At 36.9% G+C, this 7,194-nt stretch overlaps 1 protein-coding gene across 1 annotated transcript in view; it reads left to right on the top strand.

Annotated features, from left to right (window-relative positions):
* Positions 1–7,194, top strand: part of Usp34 (ubiquitin specific peptidase 34) — a 206,073-nt gene that overhangs the window by 50,861 nt on the left and 148,018 nt on the right.

Genomic DNA, 7,194 nt, shown 5'->3' with positions numbered 1-7,194 from the left:
TTTTTTTTTTTTTTTTTTTTTGGTACCGGGGATTGAACTCGGGTCCTTGCGCTTGCCAGGCAGGCCACCGAACCACTGAGCTAAATCCCCGGCCCTGTTTTGTCTTTTAAGTTAGTTTGGCTTAGTGTAAACTGGCCTTGAACTTGGAGTAATCCACCTGCCTCGGCCTCATACATCCTGGGATTGCAGGTGTGCACCACTGTGCCCAGCTTTCTTCAGCACTTTTCAGCACCCTTGGTTATGGTGCTGTTTATCCATGTGAATGGATTTTTTTTTTGTCTCAATTTCTGTAGTGTATAAAAGCATTAGATCAGTAGCTGATTAAATATATACAGCTCATATATATGTCATAAGTCAGGTGGTTTCAGAAGTGGAAGAAAATATATGCAAGCTATACATCGAAGGAGATTTATGTCCAGAAAATACAATAAACTTGAGAAATTGAATAGCACAAAAACAAGTAATGTGGTTAGAAAGTGGATAATGAGCTCAAAAAATGTTCATTACTCATAAGGGAAATGCAAACCAAAAACCGCAATGAGATATTACCTTACCCAAGTAAGAAAGGCTATTATCTAAAGATAGTGAGTGTTGGCGAAGATGTGGAGAAAAGAGAACCCTTGTATGCTGTTGGTGAGAATGTGAATTTAGTACAATTATGGAAAACAGTACGGAGTTTCCTAAAAACATTTAAAAACACAGCTACAATGTTGTGCAACAGTGTCACTACTAAGTATGTATACAAGGGAAATGAAATTGATACATTGAAGAGACAGGAGCACTCTCACTGTTTAGTGCAGCACTGTGCATAATATAGCTAAAAAATGGAAGCAGTGTAAGTGTCCATCAGTGGGTGAATGGATAAAGAAAAGCTGTAGATATATGCAGAGGAGCACTGTTCAGTCATAAAGAGTGAAATCCTGTCCTGTGTAACAACATGAATGAAAGCAGAGATCACTGTGTTAAATACATCAGGCAGAGAAAGACAAGTGCTGTACTACATCTCTCTTCATGTGTAGACTAGAAATAGAAATAGAAATTGAGAAATAAGTAGTAGGTACCAGAGGCTATGGAGATAGTAGTGGGAAGGGAATGATGGGGAAAGTTGTTTTGGTGGGTGTTAAGTTATAGTTAGTAAGGAGCAAGAAATCTTGGTGTGCTGTGGCACAGTACAATAACTATAGATGGCAAAAATGAATTGTACACTTCAAAACCTAGAAGAAAGCATGTGGAAAGTTCTTACTGTAAAGACATGGTAAGTTAGATACAATGTTAAAGGAAGTAGATATTTTTAACCTAATTTAAGCAGCATACAGGTTTTTTCCCCCACCCCTGCCACACACGCTAGAGATTAAACCCCAGGGCCTTTGCACTGAGCTACATCCACATCCCTCCCCTTTCCCTTTCTTTGTTGAGACAGGTTCTTTCTTAATTGACCAGGCTGAATTCAAACCTTGCATCTTCCTCTCTCAGCACTGTCAGAGTGCTGAGATTATAAGCATATGTCAGTCACCATGTCTATACAATGCATACAGTGTTGCTTAAAGGCTTAAAGGTTATAATTTTCTTGATTTTTCAGTGCTATTCCATTGATAACAGTTTCAACTCTCAGTCAATTTAGGCTGCTTTTGTAATGTTCCATTTTCAGATGAATGAAATTGTGTATATGGTGATAGCTCATATCTGCCTGTGCTTGCTGTAATTTTGTTGAATATCTAATGCTTTATAATATTTTTTGTGTAATTTAAAAGCTTTTACCAGTACATGTTTCTAGTGTATAATGATTACATTAATCATGAGGAGTTGGTAATTGTGCATAACACATTTGAATTCCTTTTATTTCCCTTGCCCTTGTCCTCTCTTTTCCCTTTCTTTCTTTTTTTGGTACCAGGGGTCCAACTCGGGTCCTTGTGCTTGCAAGGTGGCGGAACCACTGAACTGAATCCCTGGCCCTCTTCCCCCTTTCTATAATTGAATTTTTAAAGTATATACAATATTTTATTTTCTATTTTTGAATCTTTATTCATAATATAAAAATTTCTGGTTCATGTAGTTAAAAGAAATCACGAATAGGATTTTTTTAGAGCACCATTTACTTTATTTGGCATTTTTAAAAGCACACTTTTTTTTTTTTTGTAACAGGGATTGAACTTGGGACCTAAAAAAATTCTTTTGATGGCTGGGTTTTATGTCATCTTTTTGTAGCAGTTAACTATAAATGTTAATTTTGGGGACATGCCTTAATCCCAACACTAAGGAGGCTGACACAGGAGGATTTCCATGAGTTTGAGGCCACCCTGGGCGATATAGAGAGTTCAGAGCAAGCCTGAACTACAAAGCAAAAGACCCTGTCTCAATGCCCCTCAAGTTAGTTTTTTTTTAGCAGTTATGTCATCTTTTTGTAGCAGTTAACTATAAATGTTAATTTTGGGGACATGCCTTAATCCCAACACTAAGGAGGCTGACACAGGAGGATTTCCATGAGTTTGAGGCCACCCTGGGCGATATAGAGAGTTCAGAGCAAGCCTGAACTACAAAGCAAAAGACCCTGTCTCAATGCCCCTCAAGTTAGTTTTTTTTTAGCAGTCATTGTGAAAGTATGTTTTTAAAAGTGGTTGTATCACTTTACACTTTCAATATATATATATATCTGCTAGTCATAGGGTATATATGTGTGTGTGTGTGTGTGTGTGTGTGTGTGCGTGTGTGTGTGTGTACCCTATGACTAGCAGTTCCATTTTTAGGTATGTACCTAATAGAAATCTATCAAGGTTGCTACCAAAATACATTGAAGAATGTTCACAGCAGCACTTTTCAAAATAACTTGTATAGCTATTTGAATGCCAAATCCCATTAGAATGCATAATTAGGGACTGTTCATAGAATGAAATACTATATGGCAATAATACATGACCATAGCTACACAGAGCAGTGTGGATGAATTTCATAAGCATAACATTAAATGAAAGAAGCTAGTTGCAAAGTAATATAGCTCTATTTAGTTTAAAAACAGGTAAACTGTTGTACCTTGGGTTCCATTAATACAAGGGAATGTGTTGGAGGAGTCTGGTTGGTGATACTGTACAAATGTGTTTACCTTGAATTTTGAACTATGCACTTAGATGTATACACATATATTTGTATGTTATACTTTAATAACATAACCCCAAGTGAAAGGTGAGATATGCAGCCATTAAGAATTCCTCTTTTCAATGAGAATCAAGACTTGTCATGTAGAGGTACAAGATCCCAGCAATGAATGTAATTGTACTGTATCCCTAAAATGTATCAATAAACTCAATTAAAGCTGAAAAAAAAAAAAAGACAGGATATCTTGCTGCTATTCAGATTAAAAAAAAAAAGAATTCCTCTTTTCACCTGGGCATGGTTGTGCATTCCTGTAATCACCCAGAATGCTGAAGCTGGTGGATCTAGAATTTGAAGCCAACCTAGGCTATATATTAAGACCCTAACTTATTGCCCTACACCCTCCAAGTCCTATTTTCAGCTGAGTATGTGGTGCACTTTTATAATACTAGCTAAGGATTGTATTTGACCGTAGTCTGGACTACACAGGGAGATCTTTTCTCAACACCACCATCACCCTAAAATAAGGGTCCTATTTTCAGCAGTGCATGGTGGTGCACATCTGTAATCCCACCTACTTAGAAAGCCAAGGCAGGAGGATTGTGAGTTGGAACCCAATGTGGGCAACTTGGTGGAGATTTTATGAAGATAAAAAAGGACTGTGAACGTAGTTCAGTGGTTCAATTCCCAGTACCTCAAAACAAAAATAAAGAGTGTTGTTTTCAAAGATTATATAATGAAATGGACAAATCTTACAAGCCTATCTGTTAAAAAGCTTATTAAGTACAATACCAGTTTGTCCACTCCCAAATTCTTTTATTTTTGGTATTGTTTTGTTTTTGAGACGGTCTTGCTTTGTAGCACAGGTTAGCCTTGGGCTCACTATGTACCCTAGGCTGCCCTTGAACTTGTGTTAATCTTCCTACCTCGGCCTCCCAAGTGCTGGGATTACAGGCATGTACCACTATGCCCGCCTAGCTCACAATAGTGATTAATGGATTTTTGACTATTTAGTAAATGTATGTTGAAGTAATCATGTCTTCAAGTTTTTATCCTTCTAGTCTACTGTGAAGGCTAGTAATCTTATAGGACAAACTTGGAATATCATGGCATTTACAGCCTGGAAACACATGCATGATGTCAAGTATATAGAAGCAGATGAGATTAGCGAAGTTTTTATGTAAACATTATTAATCTGGGCTTCATGGTAAACCATTACTTCTTAGCAGATTATTTTTCCTGAGGCAGTGCCTGAAGGTACTGCTGATTTTCACCACAAGTGAGACTGGAGGTGTTTTTTTAGGCTAGGGATACTGTTGTACCTATGACACAGAGAGGGCAGTTCTCCACAACAAATTTCCGTGTACTCAAGATTGAGAGACCTTGTACTCATCATAATCTTCCTTTCTCCAAACCTAGTCCTGAATTTACTATCACAGTAATAGAAGAATGTTGCATAATGTTGCTAATATTAATTGGAAAGTTTATCCTTATGCTGAGGCAAACAAATGGGCCATTGCAAGCTTAATTTGTATACCATAGTTCTGACATGTGTTTCATTTTGATGCCAACTTTTTATGTACTTCAAGATTTTTTGTTTGTTTTTTGTTGAGACATGGTCTTACTATGTAGATTAGCCTGGCCTCGAACTTACTGTGTTGCTCAGGTTGGCCTTATAGCAATCCTGCCTGAGCCTGAGTACTAAGATTACAAGTGTGCACCATCATGCTGGGCAATATTTTTCTTTTTGTTTTGTATATTTTATTATTATTTTTTGCACTTCTTTGCTAGCTATGGCTTATGTACCTGTCACCATTTTTTTCCCTTTGGAGTGTGTGTGTGTGTGTGTGTGTGTTACTGAGGATCAGACTGAGGTCAGTGTATATGTCAGGCACTGTGTCACACCTTCGTTTTTCTCTGGTCATATTGCATTTATCAAATAAACTTAGGGTTTTTTGTCAAGTGGTAACAGACTCATGCTGGAAGGATGAGTCTCATGTCTCAGGAGGATCACGCCAGGTTTATTCACTCTGGGCAATTTAGCAACTTAGAATCTGTTTCGTTAAAGCATAAAAAATAGAACAGAAAGGGCTGGGGATGTAGTTGAGAGCAAAGGCCCTGGGTTCAATCCCCAGTAATGCAGAACAAACTAAAAGCCAACAAAACAGACTTGTTGCTTGTGAAGTATAAAAATCTGAAAAAGAAAATTATGCTTTTCTATAATTGATCCACAGTTGTTATCACTTATTCAGAACCACTTTAAACACTTATGCATAAGGTTTCTTCCTGTAATACAGTTATCCTATTTATGTTTAACCTTTGGTTGGTTGTTTGTTTGTTTGTTTGGTTTTTTTTTGGTACAGGGGATCGAACTCGGGACCTTACATTTGTGAAGCAGGTGGCAGAACCACTGAGCTAAATCCCCTGCCCCTTTGATTGTTTTGAGATACACAATAACATTTCAGCAGTACATAAAGTTTTAAACTTATACACAGAAACACATAGTAGACTGACTTTTAGAATATTGCCATAATTTGAGAGCATGATAAATTGAAAACAGATAGCAAATCCCATAATGAAGTCTTAGTATTTGTTACGAAGGATGAATATGTAGGACTCCTGCCTAGTGAATAGGATGGAAATTGGCATTTGGTTATAATCATTCACTTTGGTATTCTCTGTTTAATAAAAGGTAGGTCCATATATTGTGCCTAGGTACTCCTGAAATCTCTGACCTCTCAAGAATTGAGTTGAGACTCTTCTAGAAATCTATTCATTGTACTAATTTTGGCCTTTTTTGAGCCATTTTTGAGCCATTTTTAGGTTTGTTAAGCCATATGTTCAAATTTGTTGCCTATGTGTAGAATTCATTGCTTGAGTAAAATCACTGCATGTATCACACCTTCTTTGCTTAGAAGTTCATATAATTAAGAAATGGATAACAGTATATTTTTTGTTTTCTCTCCCTAGGGACTATTATATACAACATTTTGTCAGCTTTTTATAATTTATGTCAGCTACTTATAATTTATAATGATTAATGTTTTGTAAAATATACTTCTTAAATATGGAGTTCAGGACTAGACACAATCATCCACACTTGACTTCCACTGTGAAGACCACTAGTAAATTGTCTGTTACAAAACAAAAAAAACAGCCTGTATTAGAGAGCTTGGAAGAGCCCTGCCTAGCCTAACGAGTTTGAGGCACTAGGTTTGATCCCAGCACCGCAGAAAAAAAACAAAACAACTGCATGAGTATTTTTCATAGGAATACCATACTGTTGCCTAGTAATAAAACTTTTGATTGAAAAGAAGTTCTTAGACTCAAGTAAATGACTAAGGAAGTTTAAGGTAATAGCTTTTCTTCTTGAGTGTAAAATTAGTGCCTTGCTTTTGTGGATGATTGACATTGTGTCTAGCATCACGTGACTTGGTATTTGACATTTTTACTTCTGGAAGAATTTATGTAAGTTTGAATTTAACAGTCCTTTTTTATGGAGTTTTGTAAGCATATCAAAACTGTTTGGACAAAAGGTTGATGACTGTAAAATTTTGTAGTCGATAGGTGAGATTTTGTAGAATTTTTGTTTGTTTGTTTTGGTTTTCTTCATTGCTGAGGGTTGAACCTGCAGCTTTTTCACTGTGCTACATCCCTGGACCTTTCTCTCTTTTTTGAAGACAGAAACTGGGTTTCACCAAGTTGCCCAAGCTGGGCTAAAATTTATAGCCCTCCTGTCTCAGACTCCCAGAATACTGGGCCCACAGGCATGTGCTATCTATCATGTCCAGCTGTAAGAAGGGGTAGGATCTAAACTTACAAAATGAAGGTCAAACTGTTCTGCTTTTAGTTACCTATTGAGTATCTGCAGGGCCAAGTGTCGCTGTTTTGTCTTGTTCACAAAAATCTCTTTTTAAGTCTTTGACTGCCTTAGAAGAAAACACAGTCATTCTTGAGTGAAGGCTAAAGCACTCAGGAGTTTATCCTCTGCCCCTGTGGTGGTCTATGAATGTGTCAAAGAAACTTGGACTCATTTAGTCAAACACTGATCAATTTTCTTTTGTTTGTTTTTGTTTTGGGTTTTTTTTTTTTTTTTTTTGTTATTTT

The sequence above is a fragment of the Fukomys damarensis genome, unplaced genomic scaffold (genome assembly GCF_012274545.1).
Source record: "Fukomys damarensis isolate Sample0158 unplaced genomic scaffold, DMR_v1.0_HiC HiC_scaffold_2, whole genome shotgun sequence".
Taxonomy (NCBI): domain Eukaryota; kingdom Metazoa; phylum Chordata; class Mammalia; order Rodentia; family Bathyergidae; genus Fukomys; species Fukomys damarensis.
This window is presented reverse-complemented; position numbering and strand designations above follow the sequence as displayed.